Source organism: Symphalangus syndactylus, chromosome 9 (assembly GCF_028878055.3).
Source record: "Symphalangus syndactylus isolate Jambi chromosome 9, NHGRI_mSymSyn1-v2.1_pri, whole genome shotgun sequence".
Taxonomy (NCBI): domain Eukaryota; kingdom Metazoa; phylum Chordata; class Mammalia; order Primates; family Hylobatidae; genus Symphalangus; species Symphalangus syndactylus.
The window spans coordinates 103,855,513-103,882,994 of NC_072431.2; the positions used below are offsets into that span (position 1 = coordinate 103,855,513).

Consider the following 27,482-nt stretch of genomic DNA (forward strand, 5'->3'; position numbering starts at 1 on the left):
CTAATCAGACTGCATAAATGACAAAAGCCCTCTCGTCCCACAGCAGGTTATTGGGAGTCGTACCTTGACTTCGGTTCATTTTGCTCACATAGGCCAAAAAGTAAAGCCCAAGAAAGGACAATTTGCAAAATGGTGGTGCCAAGGTCATTTGTTTGCAACATGATGCTCTGTAGGAAGTGAGAGGACGAACAGCACCAGAGAACACAGGGCCTTCCCTCCCCTCTGCAGATGTGCCCAGCAGCACGGGAACATGTCTCTGGGGATGGCCGTAACCCTGGGTCTGGAAGTCTTTGAGGGAGGTGTCCATTCAGCCCGAGCTCTGAGAAGAAGATGCCATTGGCACCACCTGGCACCCAGCCACTGAACTTCACAGCACCTACGCCCCCAAGTGAGTCATGTTAAATCACACAAGCAGAAGGGACTGGGCCAGAGGGAGAGAGGGAGCCACCATGTTTCTTTCTTTTCATCCTCTTTTACCTTCTGATTATTGTTTCTAATGGCTCCTTGGTGAAATAAACCATTCATCACACACATCCTCTTTTTAGGCTTTCCTCCTTCCAAGTGAGGAACACGGACAGGGCTTTCTCAGGAAGCTTTCTAGGACCCAGCTGCCTGCTGTTCTCGGGAGAACACATCGGTTCTGTGCATGGCCCTCTGTGGTATGGGCACAGATAGCATTCCTCGCCAGGCTGCTGTGGGACTTTTCATCCAGAAATGGCACTGAATGGAGAATGAGTGAGGAAACAGACCCCCATCTTTTGAGGATCTGTGGACCCAGCCAGCTCTAGAAGATCAATTGCTCAGCCAATGCACAGCTAAAAACGCCCTGCCACAGGGGGCAGGGACTGAAGAGGGTGGGGTGAGTTCATAAAGGGTGGGGTTGAGTTCATTAAGGGAGGGGGTGAGTTCATTAAGGGAGGGGGTGAGTTCATTAAGGGAGGGGGTGAGTTCATTAAGGGAGGGGTGAGTTCATTAAGGGAGGGGGTGAGTTCATTAAGGGAGGGGGTGAGTTCATTAAGGGAGGGGTGAGTTCATTAAGGGAGGGGTGAGTTCATTAAGAGAGGGGGTGAGTTCATTAAGGGAGGGGATGCCAAAGGAGATGGAATCCCAGAGGGCCTGGAAATGACCTTTTCACTTCAGTTTACTCTAATCTGGGCTTCTTGTGATTTCTGTAAGCACTGCTTGGAAAAAACTCAGTTGCTACACAAAGTTCTCCTTTCCACACCTAATACTATTGGTGGCTCTGACTCTTAAGTGTTTATGGCAGGTTAAGTATTGTACATACGCCATCTCATCAGTCCTCACAGCAGCACAGTTGGGGAAACTTCATCCTTGTGTTCCAGAGAGGACTCGCCCTAGGCCACATAGCTAGAAAGTAGGAAACCTGGGACCTGAACCTGGGTCTCCCTGCCTCCAAAACCTAGCAGGACATTCTTGCGCTAGACACACAAAGCAGTTATGCCTTTTGGGCTCTGGCCTTTATGATAAAATTCTAAACCTAGTCTCAGGCAAAGCAAACATTTGATCTGCTCTGTTTCCTGCCTAACCTAAAAAGGTGCCTGCCACAAAAGCTAGATTTACCAGAGCCCTTGCTATGGCAGTCTTGCTATACTGGCAGATTCACGCCTTGATGAGATTACTGTCTATGGTGAAAGTTGATTCAAGGTCTTGGGATTGCTTTTTGCACACTACCCAGGTTTATTAGCAGGGAGTGTTGTCAGGACACACGGCCAGTGCTTCATATGACCTAGTAACACAGAAGGAGGGAGCCCCTTAACCAATCCCCCTGAGCGAGCCCGCCTCCTGCAGGGACACTGATGTGTGTCTCATAAATTCAGCCATTGTGTCTGCGAGCGCCTTAGCTGTAGCTGGTTTTATGAGATATCATGGTGCTGTGTCGTGCACCTGTGTAGCTGAGAGCAGAATGTTCGCTGCGGAGATGGAAAAAAAAAAAACCAGCCACTGGAAGGGATATAAGCACAGTCCCCTTTTGTTAGCAATGAAAGTGGAGCACATGGCCTGGAGTAACTTTCTGAAAGATCATTGAAAGAAACTCACTAGTTTCTTCTTTATACCCATATCCTTTAATCTTTTGGCTAAAATTTCATGTACCCAATGAAGTAACCGGATTTATTTTTCACCCACCAGCCAAGATGTTAAGTGGACCCTTCAGCTTTCCCTCTGCTCTCTGCCTTTAACCTGGGCCAATTAGGTTGGGAACTACACTGCAGCATGGCCACAAAACAACACAATTGCTCAGAATTGTACTTCGAATGCTGCTGTTCTCCCATGGGAATCGGAAATCCCAGAGCCTGCATGCTTAACCCTTTCCACACCATGGACACGCCTCAGGTTCTAAAGAGCAGAGCATGTCACACAGGCAGACCATGACCTTGGCTCCTAATCTGGACGGCCAGCTTCAGGGATGCCCACGTGGAGAAGAGAAAATGACCAGAGAACAAGTGTGCTCACAGCCCTTGTGGGAATAATCGTGCCCACCTGGGGGGCTTTTCTGAAGACACTGACTCAGAGCCGACTAAGATAGGGGGGCAGTCTTGTCTTCTTTGGTGGCTCATCTCTGCCTCTGTTTCTCCATCAGATCACAGTGAAAGATGTAGCCCACAGTGTTGCTCACGATTTCAGAGGAGAATTGAAAATGAGGAGGAATGGAATATTCACAAGTGTGTCTACTTGTCAACAAAGCCTGCCAGGTGTGTTCTCTCATCTCCGGGGATCAGCAGCTTCCTGTAATCTCCCTTTATGCCTTTCATTCACTCTAATCACAAGGACTTTACGAGAGGCCCTCCTTGACCCAAGGCATGAGCTCGGCCCTTTATTTGTAAGTGAACTCAGCAGTGTTCACTTACACTTTTGAGGATCTGCGCCCAGGGAAGGGGAAGCGTGGTCAGACAGCAGGCTCTCTGAACTCACCTTTCTGGACAAGGATCTCGCCAGGCATTGTGCATGCCTCCTTCTTTTCTTTCCCCTTGAGCTGTCTGGGTTTCACAGCAGGTTATAAAGCGAAAAGCCTCACCTGGCTTTGAAACCACTTCCCCTTGGCCCAGCTCAGTAGCTGGTCCTCAGGTAAGTGCATGTTATGTTCCCAGACTGTTCCAGAGAGGGTGACCGACTGTCCTGGTTTGCCAGTACTCTCCTGCCTGGGAGACCTCCTGGCAGACTGGGACCATCAGTCACCCCAGCAGGGGACAGCAGGGATCCCCTGGCTGTTTCTTTAGCAACCCGAGCGGCTCACTTGGGAGGCTGCATGGCAGAGCAGGGGAAGCACTTACAGTGGAAGCGAGGCCTGTGATGCTGTCAACTTGCTTCTTAACCCTAGGTCAGTCAATTACTTTCCCTGTGTTTCAATTCTTTTTGCCACCTGTACGGTGGGAATAATACCTATTTGTTCAATTCCTAGGATGCTGTGGGAATTAAATTACATAGAAGCTGCAAAACAATTTAGCTTTCTTGGAGTTGGACACCACCTGAACCTGAGTGAAATGATTGTGCACTTCTTAATGGCCTCCATCTCTGGCCAAGCTGCCTTGGGACTAGAACAACCGTCTAAGTCCCAGTTTCCAGCCTAAAACAGCATGAGGACAAGGCCAGGAGGCCACAGCAAGGCTGTAATCAGAACCCACAAGGATTGCCTGGAGATGCTGCAGTGCCGCCACCACCCAACGGCCAGAGCCCCCAGCAAAGGTACCACGGGGCTCCAGAGGGCGTTGGTGGGGAGAGGGAACAAAGGTTCGAGTCACAGAAATCTTTACTACAATGATAGTCATGACAGGTGGATGACAGTGCTGTCCCTGACCCTCTACTCTGTTCCTCTATTTGGTACCCTATATCTGGAATGTTTGGGACACATGAACACACCTGAGTGAGACTGAGGCCTCTGTCTGTCGCTTCCTACACACACGCACACACACACATACGCACACGCACACACACACACACGCATGTCTCTAAGGAGGTGCACTAATAAGCCCCACCCATGCTCCTGCCTTCCTAGACCCCCCAGGACATGGCTTTGTGGCTGCTCTTTCCCATGCACAGCGGTGATGGCCTTTCAATCCTAAGTCCAGTTTGCTCCTGCCTTGGGGCTTCCACACTACTTCTTTTCTGCCTGGAACGTTCTTCCTCCAGATCTTTCTGTGGCTGGCTCCTTCTTGTTGTTCAGGTCTCAGCTAAAATCTCACCTCAGTGGAGAGGCTGTTCCCAACCACCGGCTCCATCTGGAGGAACCGCATCTTATGTTACTTTCTTTCACAATGGAGTTTATTCATCAACCACTTATTACTCTATGCCACTTTCTTTTGCTTATTTTCTGACTTCTTCCTGTGGTGAGACAGCCCGGTGTCTCCTACTAGCCATCCTCTCCTTCCCTGGTCGCAGAGCCCTGGATTTTAGCCAGGCATGTGTTCACCCAGAACAAGACAGCATGTCCAAGCCTCCCTGGCCTGAGGTGTGGCCGCATGACTCAGCTCTGGCTTATTGGATATAAGTGGAAGCATGCTTGGAAGGAGGAGGTGCGCTTATTCTATCCCCTTTCCTCCTCCCTGTCAGCTGGAACGTGAATGTGATTGCTGGAACTGAAGCAGCCATGTTGGACTCTGAGGTGAAAGCCTCATGCGCAGGAGAGCAGGGCACAGATAATAAGGATCCTGAAAGCCCTGGCTCATGTCTTTCTGGACTTCTTTTATGGTAGAAAGAGATGAGATTCTAACTTGTTTAAGCTACTGTTATGTTGGGTCTTTTGTCATTTGCAACTAAACCAACTCTTACTAATGCCTGTCCCTCCCTCTGCTCACCCTTGTCCATGCCTCCCACCTCACAGAACATGAGCTCTGTAAAGTCAGAGTCCCACCTGCCTTGTTGACTGCTGTAGCCCCAGCACTAGAGCAACACCTGCAATAATAGTCATTGTGTAAATGCTTATTCAATAGATAACTTGCTCATCTCTCTTCATATTTAATTTCTTCCCTCTACTGCCTCCTTTCCCTCTTAGCATCATGTTATTTTAGTTCTCTTTTGACCTCCCTCAAATCCTCTCTTGCCTATGTGTCCCTGATAAGTAGACATTTCCCATATTTATGTCCTTGGCTGAGGTGGAAAGAACTAGGCATTTCCATGATGATGTCTACATTCCTAAAAACCCTTCCAAGAGAAGCTGCCCTTACCACAGCCCATTTCCGGCCTTGTTTAGTTCCATATGCTCCTGTCCCACCCTGATTGGATGGGGGTATCACGTGACCCACCAATGGACATGACAGCCAATCAGTAGGCTTCTCAGGAGCCTATGTCATTGCCTGGTCTAGAAGAATGAACTGCACCAAAGAGATTCTCTCTATCAGGAATATTTCCTCATTTTGATTTTAAGTTTACTTTATATGAAAAATACTCGTAAACACTTAAAAGAAAAATCACTCCCCCAGTTATACCAGTTTTTAAAAACATACATGGACATGAAATTCTTACCCCTTCCCCTTCCCAGGCCTAAGAAATCTTGTCCGCTTGACATAGCCTTAGAAGTTACTATGTTATTTTCCTGATTTTATTCTTTTATTAAAGAGGCATCTAAATATACACACATGTTTACACACATACCCCCCCACAAACTCACACTTATCTTCTATATATTGGTCTGCAGTGTAGAATCTCTCTAGGCCCAGAACTGCAGCTCTGCCAGGGACTGCTCCAAGGCTTTGAGCGAATGTCTGCTGACATACTCCATAATCTCCCCACTGATGCAATATTCAGCACGTCACAGTGAACATTCTTAGATATGTAGATTTACAAACTTGAAGACAGTTACTGAAAAGCAGGATTGCTAAGTCAAGGAGTATGCATTTAAAAAATTTTAAATACATGTTACCAAGTTAATATCCAAAATGGTTATAGCAGGTTTAAATTTCCACTCTCAAATATAAGGATTTCTATTTTCTTACACTCTCTTTAGCATTAGCCATTGCCATACTTTTAAATTTTGGGCAATGAGCTATAAAAAGATAGAATCACATGACATTTTAATTTGTACACTCTCATTTGCTGGCAAAGTTGCCTCCGAGACTCAAGTGCTGAGCTGGTGTTGAAGGATATGAAGAGAGAGGCCGTGAGATGTGATGCACATTTTGAGAGAGAGGCCAGTTGAGAGGGAGAAGGGTCGTGGTGCAGTGAAGTCACCAGGAGGGAGAAGCTATGGGAAGAGAAGAGGTGGGAGGAGAGGAAAGAATGTCAGTGGTGGGGTCAGGAGACCCGAGCAGCGTGGGTGGAGGCTGAGGCATGCTGTTGGTGGAGCTGGAGATGAGGCTGTGCCACATCAGCTGGTGGCTCTGGTGAGGCCTGGGAGGCCAAGTAACCTTCCAGCTCATCCTCGTCCTTGCGTCACCTCCCAGCTTCCTGTTTCACATTGCTCTTGGCAGGGAGGACATCTTCAACAGAGTCCAGCTGGCACTTCAATCCTAATGTGTCCAAAGGAACCTGGCTTTCCATCTATCCCCAAATGGAATCTTCTAGATTTTCCTGTTTCTCTGAATGACTCCCACCGTGCTCCTGGTCACAGGGACCTGGAACTGTGGAGACATTTTCCTCTCTACTCTTAAATCTGCTCTTATTTAATATTTGTATTTTATTTTAAATTATGACTCAGATAGACATAGAATCACCACGATGACCATTTCTAATGCGCAGCTCGGCAGTGTCAAGGACGCTTTGCTGCTGTGCAGCCCGTCTCCAGCACGCCTTTCATGTGGCACGAATGAAATGCTGTGCCCATTGTGCAACTTCCCCTTTCCTCTCTGGAAAGACGTCTTCAACCCCACAGCCACTCTGTCCAGTCACCAAGGATGAGGGTCAAGTACATCTGTACCTGCAGGACCTGGTACTGGACCTGCCATGTGCTTGGACCCATGCTGTTTATTCCTACTTCTCAAACAACCGCCTGGTGGTTCCTCTGAGGAGACTGAAGCCCATGGCAACCTCTGGGAGAGGCAGGCCCTGGGAGTCTAAGGGCACCTGTGTCCTGACCTTGGATCCTTGCTTTCTCGGGTCCACCTCGTCCCCTGTTGTGACCCTCCAGGCCCACCCTCTGCTGCCTGCATGCACAGTGGGGGACCTGGGGTGCTGTTCTACTGTGCTCCCCCTCGCGCTCCCTGTAGCTGCTGCCATCAGCCTTGCTGTCCCTGCTCTGGCCACATAACCCCTCCTTCTTCCCATGTTTCTCTGTTTCTCCACATAGGCCTTGCGTTGCGCACTCCTGGTGGAGTTCGAGCCCTCGGCCTGGCGTTTGAATCCTCCCAGCCATAGCTCTAACGGCCTTGCCGGCTGCCCCCTTCTCTGCTGTTGCTGCCAGCTCTGCCTTCATTTCTTGCTTCTGTACCTTTGCCTTTCCTGCTTCTTTTGTCCCAAATGTTCTTCTCCACTCCATTCCCCAAAAGCTGTGTCTGTTTTTCTTTGCCATTGCCTCACCAGGAGGCACAGGCCTAAGACGCAATAGGTGCTCAATACATTTTTATGGAACAAGTGAGTGAATGAATGGTGCGATCCTTCCTCTCTTGCAAGGCTCCATCTGAGCCGCCTCCTCCTTGGGGAAACCTTGCTTACCCCCTGCAGCTTGGATGTCCTCATTTGGACTTCATTTGTTCCTACCTTTTCATGTGCCATGTTCTGAATTGAATTAATTTTAACTACTTCTCTGAGCTTCTCAATTGGATTGTGAGCTCCTTGGGGTAGAAACAATATTTTTAGTTTTCAATAAGTATATCCTTCTCCCTTGCATACATACACACACACAAACACACGCACACACATGCACACACACACGCACACACTCATGATGCTGCACACGAGCTGGTGCGCACAGCAGTGGATGCTCCGTATGTGTCAGTTGGCGTGGCCTGAGCTAGCCGACAGTAGTCTTCCAACCCTCTGCTCTTTCTGCAGGCACCGGGGCTCCTTCCCTCCTCTCTACCTCATCCCAGCTTTGGCTCCCATTTCTCCATCATGCGGCTGGGGTAGCATTGCCAACTGGCATCCATGGGCAGGAGGATGATTCACGCTGGCTGTTGTGCTATCAGCCTTCCCCACACCGCACAACACGTAGAGGATGAAAATGGGTCCCTGCAAGAACCCTACATTTTTATATGTCAGAGAAAGAGAGTCAGCCAAGAATAAGCTAAGATGTCCAATGCAAACCTGGCTTCCACTGGAGTAACGATGGCAAGTATTTAGGGTGCTTTCCTGAGATACCAGGCACTGGGTTAGGCACCTGCATTCCCCCATTTAAACACCACTCCCCCACTGGCCCTGGGTGAGGACCAGTGTGGTCTCCAGTTTACAGCTGAGGAGTCAGGCAGAGCAGGGTAGGGAGTGCGCCCAGATCACACAGCTGCTGAGCAGCAGCACCAAATTCAAACCCAGGACTGTGCGCTTGGGCTCCACCCTCTGCTCCAAAGCATCCTGGTGGGTGGCAGAGAAAGCTGTCCTGGGAAGCACATCGTCCTGACCATGGGTTTTACAATGAGGAAGCTGAAGCCCCAGGGGAGATGGGGAGTCACTGGACAAGCCTCTCCTCTCCTTGTAGAGCAGGCACGAAACCCAGGTGTGTTAGGCCATTTTTGCATTGCTATAAAGAAATACCAGAGACTGGGTAATTTCTAAGAAAAAAGGTTTAATTGGCTCATGGTTCTTCAGGCTGTACAGGAAGCATGGCGGCATCTGCTTCTGGGGAGGCCTCAGGGACCTTTTAGTCATGGCGGAAGGCGAAGTGGGAGCAGGCAGTTCACACGGCAGAGCAGGAGTGGGGTAGGGGGTAAGTCTTAAACAACCATATCTCACGAGAACTCACTCACTATCATGAAGACAGCACCAAGCCGTGAGGGATCCGCCCCCATGACCCAAACACCTCCCACCAGGCCCCACATCCACACTGGGGTTTACTCAACCTGAGATTTGGGTGGGGACAAATATCCAAATGACATCACCGGGTTTCTCAATTCCCAACTCCACGCCCTTTCCAGTCTTGTACACCAAAGAGCAGAATGTCCCTCCCTTTCTTCTTTAATGAGCTGCTTATTAAGGGTGTCTAATGGCAAACTCGATTTGGGAGAAGCATTGGGGTTTTTTTTCCTTTAAGGCAAGGAGTAAATGCATGGAGCTGGGAACAGTTCAGGGCAACAGTTTAGGATGAAGAGAGTAGAGTGGGGGGAAAGGGACTGGACTGATTGTGTAGAAGGAGCAGGAGCCACAGGGGGGCCCTTCGGGGTGGCCAAGCTCTCTTCCAAGAGGAAGAGAGATGTCCCACTGACGGCTTCTGATGGGGAGACAGGCGTTCCCTCAGAATTTGGGGAAGATGGTAATTGATGGGGACCCTGATTATTATGTCAAAGCGGAGGCCAACAGGGGTGGTTGGGGGTAGAGCTGGGGGCTGCTGTGACTCAAGGTTTGTAATTTCTCAGCAGGCAGCCAGTGTGGTGGGAGAAACGGTGCCTGTGAGGCTAAAACTGGGATTTCAATCCCACCCTCTTATCTGTTGGCTTTGGACAAATCACATCACTTTTCTGAAGTTCTGTAACTCTCTGTGGAGTTGGTTTTGGGAGCAAAAGAGATTGTAGAAGTAACATCACTTTGCAATATATAACGTGCTTTCCAAGGCCTGTGTTCTTATCGGGAAAAGCAGTAACATTGCTCGGATGTGGGCAGGGTGGATGGGGACTGATTCCTTCACTGAAAACATGCATATTGATTGAAGCATACAGTGTGCCTAAGCCTGTGTTAGATGTTATGGGAACATACAAAATAATCCCACAGTTTGCCGAGGTGTGGCTGTGGGATTCACACAGAACAACACCCAGGAGGCCGCGATGAGGAGGAGAAGAGGGGTCAGGTAAGGGAAGAGGAGTGAGCCCAGGAGTTCTTGACCAGGGCAGCCTCCAGCAAAGATGAACATCATACCAGGCTGCACTTGACAATAAGGAGACCAGGAAATGCCAGGAGGACAGCGAGCATTCCTGGTGATGAAACGGGGGGCAACAGAGGACCTAGGAGAGTTCTTTTGAGAGTAGAACCCCCAGTTCTTGAGAGCTCACTGACCACGGGATGTAAGGGAGACTCAAAGAAGAGGCTGTGCCCGAGTGAATGAGGTCATGGTGGTCTGGATATTAGAGGCGGTGGCATCAGGGGAAGGTCACATTTAAGAGCAACTGTGCCAATACCTTCTGTTCTCAGGGAAAAGGGGCCGTGTGGCCATGTCCTCCAGCTGTCATGTTCCTAGCACACCCCAGATGTGCCTGGTTGGCCCTCTCCCTCCAGCTGGCTCTTCCATGTGGCTGCTCGCAACTCCTTCCCCTGGCAATTACATCCCCACTCCACCCAAACACCTTAGCCCCGGCAGTCCTACTTATCGCCATCTCCATGCCTTCCTGACACCTCGAAGGACCTTGATCCCAAGCAGACTTTTACTGAGTGCTGGTATCAACGATTAGCCGGGTATTTCCAGATGCATTTTCCCATGGAGTCCTCACCACAACCATGAGAGATGGGCATTACAATCCTATTTTGCACAAGGGAGAAATGACCCAGTTACCCAGTACGCAGAATAGTCTATTCAGTCATTCATTCAACAAATATTTAATAAATACCTACAACTTGCCAGGCTGTGTGAGAAACTCGACACAGTGACAGAGCTGGGTTTTGAACTTCAAACCCAGTGCTTTGCCTGCCATATCTGGCCCCAGTCTCAGGTATTCCTTTCTCTCACACACAACTGTCCACTGAGTCACTGTCCAGCGCAAACCCTGTTGAGCACACTTGGTTCAGTCAGCCCATGGCTACTTCTCCCATCGGAATGCCAGATATTTGAGGACAGGAACTGTTTTTATCTTTGCATCTCCAAATTTGTCTGAGAGCAAGTCCCTCAATAAAGGAGCATTGAGGGAAATTGAGCTGGCTTGCTGGATATACAGATCCTTCCTTGAGAAGCCAGGCACCGAAACCATGCCCTGGTTCTTTAGCGGCATTTAAAGCAGAACATTACATTTGAAACCCCTCCTTTCTATGAGGCACTTAGAGCACTTTCTAGATCATGGGTAATTAATCCATGACACACCCTGGGAGGAGTGGGAACAGGAGCAAGAAATGCTGCTCTCATTTTGCTGATGGAGAAATTCAGCGCAGAGCCTGTCCTGGTGTCATACAGGAAGCCAGCAGAGGACCAAGGAGGTGGATTCTCCTCCTCCCTCTGTGTTCCATCCATCCTGTCCTCCGGATCCTGCTGTGCCTCCAGGGCGGAAAGAGCTGCTCTGCCTGACAGGGACTGCTGTGCACAGCGCTGATGCCTGGATGCAGAGCTCTGACCCAGATTTCCCAAGGCCCAAAACAGTTATTTTATCTAATATACAAATGGAAAAGTTTGGGTTATAAGATTAAAAATTGATAACTGCAATCATAGCTTTTAAGTTAACCTAAGATGAAAATGTTTTATTCATTCTTTCAGGGCAGGAATTTACATTTGTTCCCTAGGACAGTGACAGACACATAGTAGCTGCTTAATAAATATTTATTAAATAAATGAGTTTATTTGTACTTATTTTACTTTGGTGAGATTTAAAGTCTGGACAGGTTGGAGTCCTGTTTTAATGACTAAGCAAGCCTCATCTTAAAAGGCCAGCATGGATGTTTGCACATCAGTGATGATGATGACGATGATCAATCCTGACTGATTGCTTGTAAAGCGAAAGCTCCTGCTTTTCCTCATGTAAGTCATGTGTGCTGAGTTTTGTTTCCTGATGTTTTTTTCACCTGTATCTCTTAAAGGACCCTCTTTTGCTGATCAGCCCATTACTCTCTCAGAAGGCCACCTAGAATTAAGGGTGTAATTTTGGCCATGAAATACTGTGGAATGAACTAATTCACGAGGGGTTCAACTGTGCCCTGTTAGCACAAGGTTCAGTTTGGCCAATGGGCACTGATCATTTTTTCTAAAGATCTCACAAGTCTTATTTGAAACTTTCACTAAATTACATTTTGAAAACTAATTTGCATTATCTATAAGATACAATTTTCTAAACCAAGGCAAGCTTCAGCCTAGCCCCTGTTTCAGCTGTGCCCAAGGAAATAGAGTATCAATTCAATTTCATTGTATTTGCCCTTCTTCCTCTACTTCCTCCACCAACAAAATCCATTTTGTGTAACATCAAAAGAGAGCTTTGATAAAGGTATCTAAAGAGTAGTCATGATTGCCACTCACAGGTCCCTCCCTTCCCCTTCTCCCAGGCACATGGTAGGATTTTGCTTCCCCATCCCCTCAAGTCAGACATGCCATGAGGCTTGCTTTGGCCAATGGCATGTGAGTATGTGGCATGGATCCATGTGGCATGGATGACAAGGGCCACCTCCCTGTGGAAGTCTTTGAGAGCAGGTGCATGATTCACACCTTCTGTTTCTCTGCTCTGGCGACTGGCGATGTTCCAAATGGTGGGGCTCCATCGTGCTGGAATAAAATGGAGTGGAATCCTCCTCTCCCATGAGAATACCATATAGGGTGAGGGGGAAGCAAATCTTTACTATTTTTCACCCCTGAAATTTTTATTTATTGTTGCAGCACAAGCTGACCCATCCTGACTGATAAAAGAGAAGATTTAAAATCAGCAGCTCTGGTTTAGAAAATGTGCATCCTTCCTCCCTGTCTCTCTTTGACTGTGCCCACACTCACATCTCTCTCTCTGTCTCTCTCTCTCTCGAGAGAGAGAGACAGAGAGAGAGAGAGAGAGAGAGATAAATTGTACTCTTACTTTGAGTACTGCTATGATTCGAATAAATCCAATAGTCTTTTGATTCATAAAAGAATGATAGCCCCAAAGGACTAGAGGCTTTTCATACCAGGTATGCACCTTCCTCAAGGTAAGGTCCTTCACTTGTGACTCAGTTGTTTGTGGGACCGGGTGTGAGTGAGGCAGTGGCCCACGTGATAAGTGCATCAGCCTTTCCAGTGATTCCAGAGACAGCATGAGTTGCCCAAGTGGCAGAACCAGCAGCTACAGTCCTCTTTTAATATGTAGTCATACCTCTGTTCATATTTCTAAAATGACTGTCCCCTCATGCGTGTCAGAACCATCGAATCAATTAAGTATTGTAGTTCCAGTGATCAGGAGGCCCGAACTCTAGCCACTGCTTTATGTCTCATCTTTCTTTGTAAACTTAATTTTTTCATCCATATATTAGGCATCATAGTATTGATTGTCTACTATTTAAAACTATCGTGTGTACATTGTTCAGACCCAATGGAGGACCAATAAATCACTTCTCATGGGAAACTTGCCACTGACCAATATCTATAGAACAAGGCAAAATGAATTGCTTTGAATAATTGGAATCATCTGATCAAACAAGTCTTCACCAAGTCAATTTTCTTAAAAAAAAAAACTATTTTTAAGAGCAGTTTTAGGTTTACAGAAAAATTGACAATAAAGCATAGAATACCTTGATACTCCATCTCCCCTTGCACACAGTTTATCCTATTGTTAATATCTTGTACTCGTATGGTATTTTGTTATAAGTGATAAATATTGATACCTCATTGTTAACTAAAGTCCATAGTTTGTGTTAAGGTTCACTCTTGATTTTGCACATTCACTGAGCTCTGACAAATGCATAATGTCATATATCCACCATCACAGTGTTACACAGAATAGTTTTGCTGTCTTCAATATCTGTCTCGTGTGCTTCACCTGCTCACTCCAACCCCTGGCAACCACTGATCTTTGTTGGCTCTATAGTTTTGCCTTTTCCAGAATGTCATATAATTAAATTATATAGTTGGCAGCCTTTTTGAACTGGCTTCTTCCATTTAGCCATATACATTTAAGGTTCCTCCATATCTTTTCATGGCTTGATAGCTCATTTCTTTTAATCGCTGATAATATTCCATTATCTAGATGTACCAGTTTATTTATTCATTTACCTACTCAGGGACATCTTGGTTGCTTCTAATTTCTGGCAATTATGAATAAAGCTCTATAAACAGCCATGTTTAGTTTTTTAAAAAAATTTCCAACTTTTAAGTTCGGGGTACATGAGCAGGATGTGCAGGTTTGTTACATAGGTAAACGTGTGCCACGGTTGTTTGCTTCACAGATCATCCCATCACCTAGGTATTAAGCCTGCATCCATTAGCTCTTCTCCCTGATGCTCTCCCTCCTCCCACCCACACCCTCCAACAGGCCCAGTGTGTTGTTCCCCACTCCATGTGTCCCTGTGTTCTCTCATCATTCAGCTCCCACTTACAAGTGAGAACGTACAGGATTTGGGCTTCTGTTCCCCATGTGCAGGTTTTTGTGTAGACATAAGTTTTCAACTCACATGAGTAAATGCCAAGGGGTGCCATTGCTGGATCATATAGTTAAGACTATATTTAGCTTTGTAAAAAACTGCCAAACTCTCCTAAGTGGCTGTACCATTTTTCGTTCCCCTCGGCAAGGACTAAGAATGCTCATTGTTCCACATCCTTGCCAGCATTTGGTGTTGCCAGTGTTTGGTTTCCAGTAGGTGTGTAATGTATCTCATTGTTGTTTTAATTTGCAGTTTTCTAATGTCATATGATAGTTAGCATCTCTTCATATGCTTACTTGACATCTGTATATCTTCTTTGGTGAGGTGTCTGTTCGGAACTTTTTCCCACTTTTTAATTGAAGTGTTTGTTTTCTTATTGTTGAGCTTTAAGTATTCTTTGTATATATTTTGGATATAAGCCTTTTATTAGATGTGTATTTTGTAAAGATTTTCTCCCAGTCTGTAGCTTATCTTTTCATTCTCTTTTTTTTTTTTTTTTTTTTTTTTTGAGACGGAGTCTCACTCTGTCGCCCAGGCTGGAGTGCGGTGGCGCGATCTCGGCTCACTGCAAGCTCCGCCTCCCGGGTTCACGCCATTCTCCTGCCTCAGCCTCTCCGAGTAGCTGGGATTACAGGCGCCCGCCACCACGCCCGGCTAATTTTTTTTTTTTTGCATTTTTAGTAGAGACGGGGTTTCACCGTGGTCTCGATCTCCTGACCTCGTGATCCGCCCGCCTCGGCCTCCCAAAGTGCTGGGATTACAAGCGTGAGCCACGGCGCCCGGCCTCATTCTCTTTACAGTGTCTTTCAAAGAGCAGAACTTTTAAATTTTTGATAAAGTCCAGCTCATCAAGTTTTTGTTTCATGGATCATGCTTTTAGTATCATATCTAAAACTCACTGCCAAACCTAAGGTCACCTAGATTTTTTCTTCTATGTTATCTTCTAGAAATTTTATAGTTTTGTATTTTACATTTAGGTCTGTGATCCATTTAGGTTTATGAGTTAATTTTTTGCAAAGAGTGTAAGGTTAGTGCCTAGATTCATTTTTTCTGCATGTCCATGTCCAGTTGTTCCTGCACAATTTGTTGTAAAGACTGTCTTGGCTCCATCGTATTACCCTTGGTCCTTTGTTAAAAGGAGCAATTGACTATATATGTGTGGGTTTATTTCTGGGCTTGCTATTCTGTTCTTTTCCTTTACTTGTCTCTTCTTTCATCAATACCACACTGTCTTGATTATTGTAGCTTTTTAGTAAGTCCTGAAATCAGGGAGTGTCAGTCCTCTGTGTATTAGTAAATACACTAGAAAGTAAAAGTCCTAGAAAATAACAGGAGAAAAAAATCTAGGTGACCTTAGGTTTGGCAATGAGTTTTTAGATACAATACTAAAAACATGAAGGAAAACTTGATGAGCTGGTCTTCATCAAAAATTTAAAGTTCTGCCCTTTGAAAGACACTGTAAAGAGAATGAAAAGACAAGCCACAGGCTGGGAGAAAACCTTTACAAAATACACATCTGACAAAGGGCTTATATCCAAAATATATACAAAGAATACTTAAAGCTCAACAATAAGAAAACAAACAATTCAAGTTGTCTATGTTTAGCTTTGTTTAGCTTATTCAATTATGAATAAACCTGCACATGGATGTTTATAGCAGCTTTATTCATAATTGCCAGAATTATGAATTTTAATACTGTATTGGCTATTCTGAGGCTTTTGCTCCTCCATTTAAAGTTTAGAATCATCTTGTCAATATCCACAAGTAATTTGCTGAAATTTTTATTGGAATTGAGTTTAATCTAAAGATTCAGCTGGGAAGAGCTTAAATCTTAAGAATGCTGAGTCGTCCTACCCATGAACATAAAATACCTCTCCATTTATTTAGACCTTCTTCGGTATCTTTCATCAGTTTTCTAGTTCCTCGCAAGTAGATCTTGCACATACTTGGTTAGAGTTATACCTAAGTATTTCAAAATTTTGGGGGGCTAATGTAAATGAAATCAATTTTTAAAAAAATAAGTTGAACTGAGTTGTTGTTTTTAAACAGTTTGGCTGTGTCTTCTACTAATTTTGCAAATTAAGCCAAAAGGTTTGCAGAAGTGGAAATACACTCAGGTTTTCAACTCTTCTTATTTGTACCAAACGCTTCTGTTCCTAAAGAATAATTATCAACTAGACTCTACTTTTGGTTATTTGCATACTCATGAGGTTAGAGATCTCTGAAATTGAGTATGATGTTAGAATTTACATTTATTATAGAAAATAAAATGCATTGTTCTGGTCAGAATATTTCACTGGGTACTGGGTCTGGTACCTTCCACTGTTGGAGTTCATAAGAAGAATGAGGAAATGCTTATTTCTTCTTGAGCAACCCCTCCCTTTCTAGCCAAGTAAAAGCCCTGGGTCTTAGAAGGGAAAACTAGTCTGTGTGGCTCAAATTTCTAAATTCCATTTGAAATTAGGACAGTGGCCAGCCACACATCTCAGCCTCAATTTCTCTCCCTGGTGACTAGAGCATCACCATTCTCATACCTCAGTGCTAAAATGCCGAGGAGCTGGGAAGCTGATGTACTGACATCCCCAAATCCACATGCTGTGGACCAGGCTTGTGTAACGTCAATCAGAAAAACACTTTCTAGATTTCAGGAGGCAAATGTTTATGCTTTGATCCATATGGGTAGTTTTAAAAATAAGCTATTTGAAGCACTCCCTTCCAGAGTGTTCCTTTTAAAATGACAGCAGATTTAAGAAATGAGTCCCCTGGAATGGCCCTGTCAGGACTGTGATATCAGCTGTGCTTTTCCTCCTGGAAGGTACTCAGCTCACAGGTAACAAGGCTACCTGGAGAGGCTCTCTCTTTTCCATCAATATCATGAATATCTCTCCTTCAAAAGGCCAGATTCCTGCTCCTTGCTCTTGGTTCCATGAGGGCCTGCCTACTTTGCTTCTGTGCTCTCTGAGGAGCTAGCCTTGGAAAACCACTGATGCTGTGTGTCACGTGTACCCACAGGCTTATTTGCTCAAGCTCTTAGTCTTCCTGGCCATTTAACACACAAGCAATGAAGTCTGGTGACCCACTTCTGGGTGTCAGGTTTCAACTTGGATTCATCCTTAGGCCTCTCACCAGGTGTTCTCCCTTGGAATTCCCTCTGCCCATGACTAAGGCAGCCACAAGGTCAAAACTCCTCATCTCAAGGGGCTGGCCTGGAAACCATTGCCCATCCACACTTCACACTTCATAGGATAGGACTAATGAATGTCAGCTCAGAAGGCTGACAATGGCAAAGCGTCTGGAGTCCTTCACAGGGAAAAGGATATTTAGGGGCTAACTTGCATCATAGTCAATAGAATAAGAACGCAGTTTTTTCAACCGCAGGACCTGGTGACAGTTTCTCCAGTAAAACTCTCTATTAGAACATGTGAATTTCAGTTTGCAGGTGGAACCCACCCATGCTGTTTGCAACAGTGTGTGGGACCTTACCATGTAAGTTCTGTGATTTGAGATTATTAGTTTCTGGCACTGTCTTGTATTTTGAGCACTTCTGTCAAATGTACTTGGGAGTTATTTTCCTTTAAAGGATGTGACACTAAAACAAGTTTTTAATAAAGTGTTTTGAAAAGGCAACAGGGTGAGAAAAAGCTGGGCAAAAATTCAAGCTAGTAATGAACTGAGTAAGTCTCTAATTATATTGAATTTACAAATAATAGGATAAGGCAGGCTTAGCAATTACTTTTGAGTGGAAGTGCGTGCCTAAAGGAAGAGCAAGCTCCCCTTAAACTTAGGGAAAATGGATAAACCTTTTGTATTATCACATTTGATTTTAAATATCTCTCACTCTAGACTTTGAAAGGTCTAACTGGTCCCAAAACACAGGTTCTCCAATAAGCATTTTGCAGAAACTGATGGTTTTTTCTCAAAACTAAGTTTGGTTTTGATTTTTTTCCTGTATGAAGCCTTGAGTATGGACATCTTGACATGTAGTCCTAATGGCCATGAATTTTCAAGGTGAGACCCCAAAGTAAAATGTAGAAAGTGCTCAGTGGAATTTCTGCACACCAAGCTGGAAATGCAAGAGTTAACCAGGGTTGAGTCCTCCAATAAAACAATTTAATCAGATGTATAAATAATTCATTTGATGACCGTAGAACTGCCTCAGCATCATTTGTCTCCAATAAGCCAAATCCACAAATAAATAGGGTGCTGGCTGAAATTGAGGCTCTTGTCTCTCACAATATGAGCCTGAATGGAGCCCCGTCTTGACCAGAGGAGCCATTCATCATTTGGGCGGATTGCTAACGAACAACAGACTAGGGTAGAAAAGCCCTACACTGTAATGTGGTCTGCACTCCCAAGATCATGTCACTCAGCCCCACACTCATGGTGAATGCAGGTCTGGTGTCTGCAGGTGAAGGCTGAGGCTCTTGGTGGCAGGACCATGGTGGGCAGGGCCCCTGAGGTCTCCAGGTTCTGCTTTGAGGGACTTTGGGGTCTCTGTTTGATAAATGCACACTTTGTGCCCCCCCATCCTATGCCTGGCACTGTGCTGAGAGCTTTCCGTTGCATCCCCACAACACCAAGCCTGGTAAGAATTATTACTACTATCCCTGCTGTGTAGAGACGGAAACCCAGAAACCAGGATTTAGAAAGTCATAGCATCTTGTGGTGAATATATGGCAGAGCCAGACTTAAACTTAGTCTGATTTCTTAACCACTGGCTTATATAAGGCTATTCTTATGGAGTCTTCTTCTAAGATACCCAAGTCTTACAGAGATATTCTGAAAAGTTTATGGGCACAGAGATCAACCAGCTTCATGGGGAAACTGAAGTACAGAGAATTCAGGGACTTCCTAGGAGTCACACACATGCCAAGTCAAGGGCAGGTTGGAAAGAAATGATTTCCAGGAACCTGCCTTCCAGTTAGAACTGCTGCTTCACACACATTGGGGTGTGTGTGACCTTCACTCAAGTGGCCTGGCTACAGTCAGGGGCCACAGCAGAGGCTTCCTTCTTCTCTCCTGGGTTTGGGCCTCAGTTTCCTCCTCTATTAAATGAAGAGAGTTATGTTTTCAAGTCTTTTGTGTATAATTTAATGACTGAAATCCTACAGCCACCACAGACAAGAAGAATACTTCATGATGCAATCAACCATCCTTCTCCCTTCTTGAAGGAAGAGCACCAGGGCTGGGGCCCTGGGGGAAACTTAAAGAGTGATGATGCTGGCCCATCTCCCGCCTGCCTCTTACTACCTGCCGATTGGGAAGCAGCCTCCCTGCCCGCCCACCCCTACCTCAAATGATAAAAGGACTTTGGGAGGCTTAAACTAAAGTATTATGGCTTTTCTCTAACTGCTCACTACCATCTTGGGGCGAAATTTACACTTCTACATGAATGGCTCTATACTCCTTTATCCTTCCCTGGAGCCATTTCGTCCACCGGATTATGAGCCCTTGAATCAGGAAGCAAGATTTTACCTTTAATGTCCTAGAAAATCATTGTAAGATATGTCACAAGGATGAAACAAAGTCATCATTTTTTTTTTTAACCTGAGGCTTTGATAACCCTTTCAGTCAGATGCTTTTGCATAAAGCTTAATCCTGGGTGAATTTACTCTGCCAGGAGTTAATGCATTTAGCAACAAGGCATTACGGCAAATGCCACTGCCTGTCAGTTGCATGACTTCAGGATCATAAAGAACCCGCCGCTCCAAGTCTCCCTTATCTTTCCTCTTCTCCCCGAAGATTGGCACTTGCTTCTGTTTTATTCAATCCTTGGATAAAAGACCAGAGGATTGCTTCTGAATTTGAACTTCTGTGTGGAACTACATTAGCTCGGCAAGTCTTAAACATTCATTATTTTCCTTATCCAAAACCCAGTGTAATTTGTATTCTGATTTCAGAGACACCGTTTTAGGTGACCTTTAAGATGCCCTCTTGAAATAATTGACATGCTAGATGGCCGATCTTCATATATGCAGGACCACTGTTTGGCTTTTGATATATTCAGCAGTCTGCCTGCTAATGTTTATGCGCCTCCAGATAGTCTTATTATATGTCATCATTCTTATTATCATCAGCATTCTGATGCTTGTTTTCTTTACTTTATCTGTTAAGCAGAAGTATATTCAGTGTTCAAAGTGATACACCATAAAGGTAGAAAAAGGTGAACCCTTTGATATATGACAAGTCTTTTATAGCATGAAATAACTATTGCCTATTATTTTACTCCTGACATTTTTATTTTTAAGGGAATTTCACTTGATTTGTGGTGCTGACACCTTTGATATGTTGTTTCCAGTGACCTTACATCCAAAATCAGTAGCATGTGACATTTGATGGCCCAGATAAAAAACATTAATGGTAGAAGAGAGGGTTTATTTTCCTGGTCATAAATTAAGTTTAAATAACTGTGAATTTATTTTAAACTCTCCAGTACTTTTTACTGTCCACGCAATAAATGTGTTTATTACTGGGGCCTACCTGGGTTTCCTAAGCAGAGCCTTTTGCCTTGGCTGCTTCGAATCTTTTTCTTGTTTCTCATGGAAAGCTCTCTTTGCCTGCAAATGCTGATTTGCACAAACTGTTTTCTAATTTCTATAAGCAGGGATCGGAGAAAGGGCTGCTTATCAGAGAGGTAAACCAAAAGTGCGTCTGTTGTCAATCAGGTTAAAAAAAGCAGGAGTTCATAAAATGTTCACTGAGGCAGGTAATCTAGTCCGGAATGGATTCAGACGTGGTTTAGAGCAAGTCGAGAAACAGGCACCAGCGGTCGTGGCCTGATCATTCTACAGCTCTGTGTGGAAGGTTTGCTTTAGTTCCCTATTTAAATTTTCACAAAAGTGGAAAGCCATTTCTCCATTTTTATCTTATGTGTGTATGTGTATGTGTTTATAGTTTCCATTCATGAGATGTATCATAGACTTGTATTGAGAATTTCTCAGCTTAAAAATTCTTTGATTTAAAAAATTCTATGTATATGTTTGAAAATTGTCTTATATATGTTTTATTGCAATATAATTCACATATCATAAAATTTACCATTTTAAAGTGTGCAGTTCAGTGGGTTTTGGTCTATTCACAAGGTTGTGCAACCTCACCATCATCTAATTCCAGAACATATTCCATCACCCAAAAAGGAAACCTCGTACTCATTAGCAGTTACCTCGCACACCTCCCTTCCCCAGCCCCGACAACTGCTAATCTACTTTATATCTCTATGTATTTGCCTATTCTGCACATTTCATATAAATGACTCATACAATATGTGGCCTTTTGTAGCTGGCTAATTTTATTTAGCATAATGTTTCTAATGTCCATCCATGTCGTAGCATGTGTCAGTGCTCCATTTTTTGTGGTTGAATAATATTCCATTGTATAGCTGTCCCACATTTTGCTCAGCCATTCATTTGTTGACAGATTTTTCATTTAAAATTTTCATCTATATGTTCAAAAGTTGACTTATAGTTACTTCCCTAGGCATTTCTCCTGTTTAGAAGATTTTTAAAAGTTAAACCTTCAAAAATGAGATAAAATATACGTCGTTTTTATATCTGCAATAATAACCATCATGTATCTTTTATTAATTGTATATAAATTTCTTATAGAGTTTTCCACAAAATGGGAGAAAAGTATACTCTAAGAAGCTCTTCCTTCTATGAGTAAGGTAGTGAAATTACAAGTCATTCACTAAATATAAATTCAAATGTAAAGATATATGTGATTCTTGAATATATGAAATGTGTTCAGATAGTCTTTCAAGGAGGCCAGCTGCCTGACCCCTATAAGGACCCCAGGACACTGTCCTCTGGAGTGGAGCTATATTTGATGTGAGTTTATCCATCACTAGACTGTAAGTGACAGATAAATCTTACAACAAGGCTCATGTCTGCTTTATCTTCATTTTATCTCCAGAGCCCCGATACAATGCTTTGTACCTAGAAGGCTCTCAGAAACAGAAATCTGGCGAATTGGTTAAATTATATGCTTCTCTGCCCTCTGCCCTCCATAAGAAAAAAGGAAAAGACCTATAAAAGGCATTCTGAACACTGGGGTTTGGCTCCTGTTTACCACGTACATCTAGAGAAGTGTACAATTCATGCTTGTATGAAACGATGAATGTTCACAAAGTGAGTATACTTCTGTAACCACTGCCTAAATCAAAAGCAGCAATGTGACCAGCCCCCCGGCAACCCTTGGTGCTCTCCCAAGCACTCCTCCACCATCTTCTCCAACTGCAACCACTATCCTGATTTCTAACACCCTAGGGGAGTTTTGCCTAGTTTTAAATTTTACATGAATGGAGTCTCATCATATGTATTACTTTTACACTCATAATATTTTCAAGGTAAGGATAAAAAGCAAAATTTTGGTCTTATCACAAAGATATACCTGATACACGATCTTTAGATTTTAAATGACAAAGACTGAACTAATCTAAAGGACAAAAATGCAAACCCCATTTTCACTTCTGGCTAAACTGAATTTTTAAAAAATTTCTCTTATGCTTTCTTATGTTTTAATGATCATTCATGATATTGCTTAATTTCAGAGCATAGAAAATTGCGAAGTACAGTAGCAAAGATATGGAATCAACCTAAATGCCCATCAGTGGTTGACTAGATGAAGAAAATGTGGTACATATACACCATAGATTACTATGCAGCCATAAAAAGGATGATATCGTGTCCTTTGCAGGAACATGGGTGGAGCTGGAGGCCGTTATCCTTAGCAAATTAATGCAGGAACAGAAAACCAAATACTGCTTCTTCTCATTTGTAAGTGGGCACTAAAAGATGGGAACACATGGACACAAAGAGGGGAACAACACACACTGGGGCCTATCAGAGGGTGGAGGGTGGGAGGAGGGAGAGGATCAGAAAAAAATAACAGGTACCAGGCTAACTACCTAGGTGACGAAATAATCTGTACAACAAACCCCCATGACACAAGTTTAGTTACATAACAAACCTGAACATTAAATCCCTGAACTTAAAATAAAAGTTAAGTTTCTTAAACAGCGTCAAGCAGACTAAGTTTATACCACCTCCTTCTGTCTTGATCTTTTCTATCTCTCTTTCTCTCAGGGACCCTTTCCTGGCCTTCTTCATAATTTATCCCAACATAATTCTTCCCAACTGATAATGAAAGTGTTCAATAACGATTAGTGACCACTTCCTTCTAGGGGACCTCTCAAGGTCTGCAAGGTCTTAAATCCTCAGGAGATATTGGGATTTGAGCTGGTGTGGCTGTGAGCCATGGTACCCGTGAGAACAGGAAGCTGAGAGGAATGAGTATCTTGAGTTCAAGCAAACCTTGTGACAAAGTCGCTCAGGTTATCCCTGAGGACTGGAGGAAGAGGTGTGTGGCTGGCAGAATAACAGCCTGATTCAGAGCTAGGAAGTAAAACTGATCCACCAGGTGACAGAATTATGATGCAAAAAGGTCTTGACAGTCTAAAATGATAGCCCCAAACTCACTGAATTTAATGGCGATAAACATAAGGTTCAGTCATCAGGATAAATAACCAATGACACACCTACAGGCTGAAGGGGGCTGACATCCAGTCAGCTGTAAAAAAGAGTCCTGGGGATCCCAGGTGACTGTCAAGGGAATATGGGGTGGCTGCCAATAGGCTGCTTTAATCATAGACTTCTCCAGAACAAAAGAGGTCACTTCCCTTTTATTTTGCCAGAGTCAGACGCGTTTTGGCTGTTTTATTTGGTTTTGAGCACCGCATTTTAAAAAGAACATAGTAAGAGTGGAGAAGGTTAAGGCAGGATGAAAAGGATGGTAAGAGATTGGGAAACCTTGCCATGTGAGGAGTGGTTGGGGGCCTGGGCCTTCTTAGTCACAGGTGTTCTATAGCCTCCACCCATCTGAAGGGAGGCGGGAGGCGGGAGGCAGGAGGCAGCTGCTAACCGGTGCATGACCTTGGAAGGCATCTAATCTTTTGCAAGTTGTGAATGTGTTTTGACCAGATGATCACTAAGTTCATGCCTGATCAAAAAGCTGTGAGTTTTGTAACCCATATAAACCAGAGACATATGTGGCTCAGTCTCAGAGCAGTGTCCCATTCAAACATAGTTTAACAGCCAGACTTAATTAAAAATCAATTTCACTAAGAAACTGATTTTTGTCAATGGTCACTGTATTTACCACACTCACTCTGATCCATCAACCTGCCCTCCCCTTTGCTGCCTTATCCCTTCCGAAAGTCCCCAGAAGAGAACCAACGTTTGTCAAACACTCGATATGTGCCAGGTCACTTTTATACAGTGTCTCATTTCATTTTCATGGGAACCATGTCATATATACACGTGTGTGTATATATACATATATATATGTATGTGTATGTATATAATCTTATGCCCATCATTTGACCGAGGTCACAGCTGGTGAGTAGAGTAGGGGATTTGAAGCGAGGTTTGCCCTCTCAGGTGGCAGCCGCCTCCCAGAGCTTGGCTGGGTTTGCCTGCAGTTGCCTGTTCTGTTTGCTGTGTGTATCTGACTCCGTGCTTCCAGCCTGGCTTTTGATCTGTGGACACAGAACCCGGCCAACATTATGGGGCAGGATATTTTTTTTGCCCTAAGAAAACTTTTCTCTGCTCCCTGGTTTGCTCTTCCATGTTGAGAACCCTTATGTCAGTCCTTCTTGTACTCCCCGGCATACACATTGGAGACTGAGCTGACCCAAGGAGAAGAGACTCCAAGTGACAATTCTGTATTTCCTTTAGACTCACCAAGGCCGAATGCTGGCCCTTCCCCCAGCTCACTTCGCTTGTCTTTTATGCACCTGGCTTTGCTCTCCAGTTTCCTTGATTTACAAAGACTGCTCCACAGCCAACCAGAGACACAAATGTTTTCAATAAATTGTACCATCATTAGATAAGTCACTGGGGTTCAGGGGTCAGGCCACTAGGCTACAGGGTGTACTGGCCCAGGCCTATTCAGAAAACTCCATATTTTTTTATGTGAGAAAAGAAGATTGACTCTCCACATTCAGGGTCTAGTTCAGTGCCTGCCAACAAACGCTTATCAAATGGATGAGCGAATGAATGAATGCACAGTGGCACGCTCAGCACAGCTTTCAGTTAACTCCCAAGTGTTGTGGGGAGCCTGGGGTGCTGCTGCTTCCTGCCTGCCTATGTCCTGGGCAGCTCACCTCCAAAGTCTGACCTCCAAAAGTCAAGTACATTTGTAGAATATGCACTCGTTAAATCCTCTGGTTAATGAAATAATGTATTAATGAAGTAAAGTTTATCCCAAGGATTTATTTTAAAAAAGATAAAGAAAAAAGAAAGAAAGAAAAGAATAGAAAGAGAAAAGATTGATTCTACACACCAGAGCTCATCAGAGTCATAGTGAGGGCAACTTTGAAAGCCTTTTCACTCATCACATTGCAAGAAATCTGAAGAAGCACATCCACTCTCCTCGCACCCATTTGCTCCAGAGTAGAAAAGACTTGCAAAGCAAGAACAGCAGCGGGGGGAAAAAGCAGGTAATGGGGCAAGAAAACTCTACAAGAAAAAGAAAAACGCTAACCTATCTTTTAGCTTCTCATGGAAAAGGGAGGCTGGATCACTCCATCATGGCAAAGGACAAAGCTGCAGAGAGGAAAGCTGACCTTCTGCTGGTTGAGGCTGAATATAGAGCCAGGCACTGTGGCATTTTCCAATGGAGGGGTCTCTACCGAGCAGGAATGCAACATCTCATTAGTATGGGGCGCTGCTAATGATCTGATAAGCTCTTTCATCCATTACTGATGGATGTCTTCCAGAAGACCTCTGCACACATAAGCCCTCAGCCAATTCTGTGAACCCCTTTTCCCTGGTCTTCATCATTAACCCCAACACCTTCACTGCCAGGAACTCCTGCTTTAGTACTGGCTACCACATCCCCATGGTTCTGATGTTTTCTTGGAGGTTTGGGAGGGTCAGGAAGCAAGGGGGAAAGAAGTTCGGTTATCTTTTGAGTTTTCAGCAGGAATGCCCAGCTGCTCGCAGCCAGTCATGGTGAGCGAATGACTGTGAACACTAGGACTACCCCCCCACCCTAGTTCAGACCCCTTCCTAACACCAACTAATTGATTAACCAAGGGCTCTTGAAGAGAACGATTTGAGGAGGGTAATTTATAGAGATGCTATCTTTTGTCATCATTTGTCTTTGAAAACATAGAAGAAAACTGCTTTCAAGAGGATGTAGCCCGCCAACATGAGCAATGGCGGGCGGAACATCATCAGTTACAGCAGACTGCTCGATTGTGTGCCTTTCCAGCCAGTCACATATCCAATAACCACAAAGGGAAGAAAAAAATGCACCCTCGCTCCGTGTGTCTTAAACTTTTCCAGCACTGGCTTATGAAAATATTTGGGGTTGTTCACTGCTCTGCTCTCTGTAGCATAAACATTTATTTAAATGGGGCTGTCTCTAGTAATGAAGAATGAAGGAAAAACAATGGTCTGATTTTGACAAATTAACTTGTGATTTGGAGAGTCAGTGAAGCAGGGAAGAGACATTCCTAACTATACTAATTAAATGAGCTTGCAACATTTATTTTAATGCAATGGAACCAGCCATATGAAGATGAACATTTTAATTTATTTTGCAGTGACATTATGAAAAATTTCGCTGCTGCAGATTATCTACAAAAACAAATCTCATCAGCATCTAGGTTTGTGCAGGAAATTTCCATCTTTCACACAAGCCTGACCTTCCCTGGCGGAAGCAAGTGCGAATGAAAAGTTACTTGGAAAGTTTTTCTGAAGGTTGTCTTTCCACTGAGGCTGGGCTTCACGTTCAAATGACTTCGGCGCCAAACACATCCATTTTTCACGGTGCAGCGTAGATGAAAAATTCCAAATCCATTCTATGGGGAATGCAAATATAGCTCATTAGTTCTAAAGCATTTTTCATGAAAGACTGCGGAGTGTTTGCTGGCAGATGAGGCTGCATAGTTCCAGCCAAGAATGAACACCACATGTCCCGCTAATTGTTTTTTAAAGTTGTTCCTTTTTTTTCTCTGGCACCCAGTAGCTATTGAAAATAGGGAACAATATGAAGAATGGACTTGGAGCCTAGCTCATTTTGACACTATTCAGTACTTGTGTCTTTGGGGTTTGTTTTTGTTTTTCCTTTTTCTTCCCCTCTCAACTTGCAGC

At 44.3% G+C, this 27,482-nt stretch overlaps 1 long non-coding RNA gene across 1 annotated transcript in view; it reads left to right on the plus strand.

The window, feature by feature from the left end:
- Positions 1-551: 551 nt before the first annotated feature.
- Positions 552-27,482, plus strand: part of LOC134731382 (uncharacterized) — a 35,103-nt gene continuing 8,172 nt past the window's right edge. The window contains exons 1-3 of the long non-coding RNA XR_010113605.1: positions 552-859; positions 2,600-2,711; positions 3,419-3,702. This is a non-coding gene — a long non-coding RNA (uncharacterized lncRNA). The remainder of the gene's footprint in view (positions 860-2,599; positions 2,712-3,418; positions 3,703-27,482) is intronic.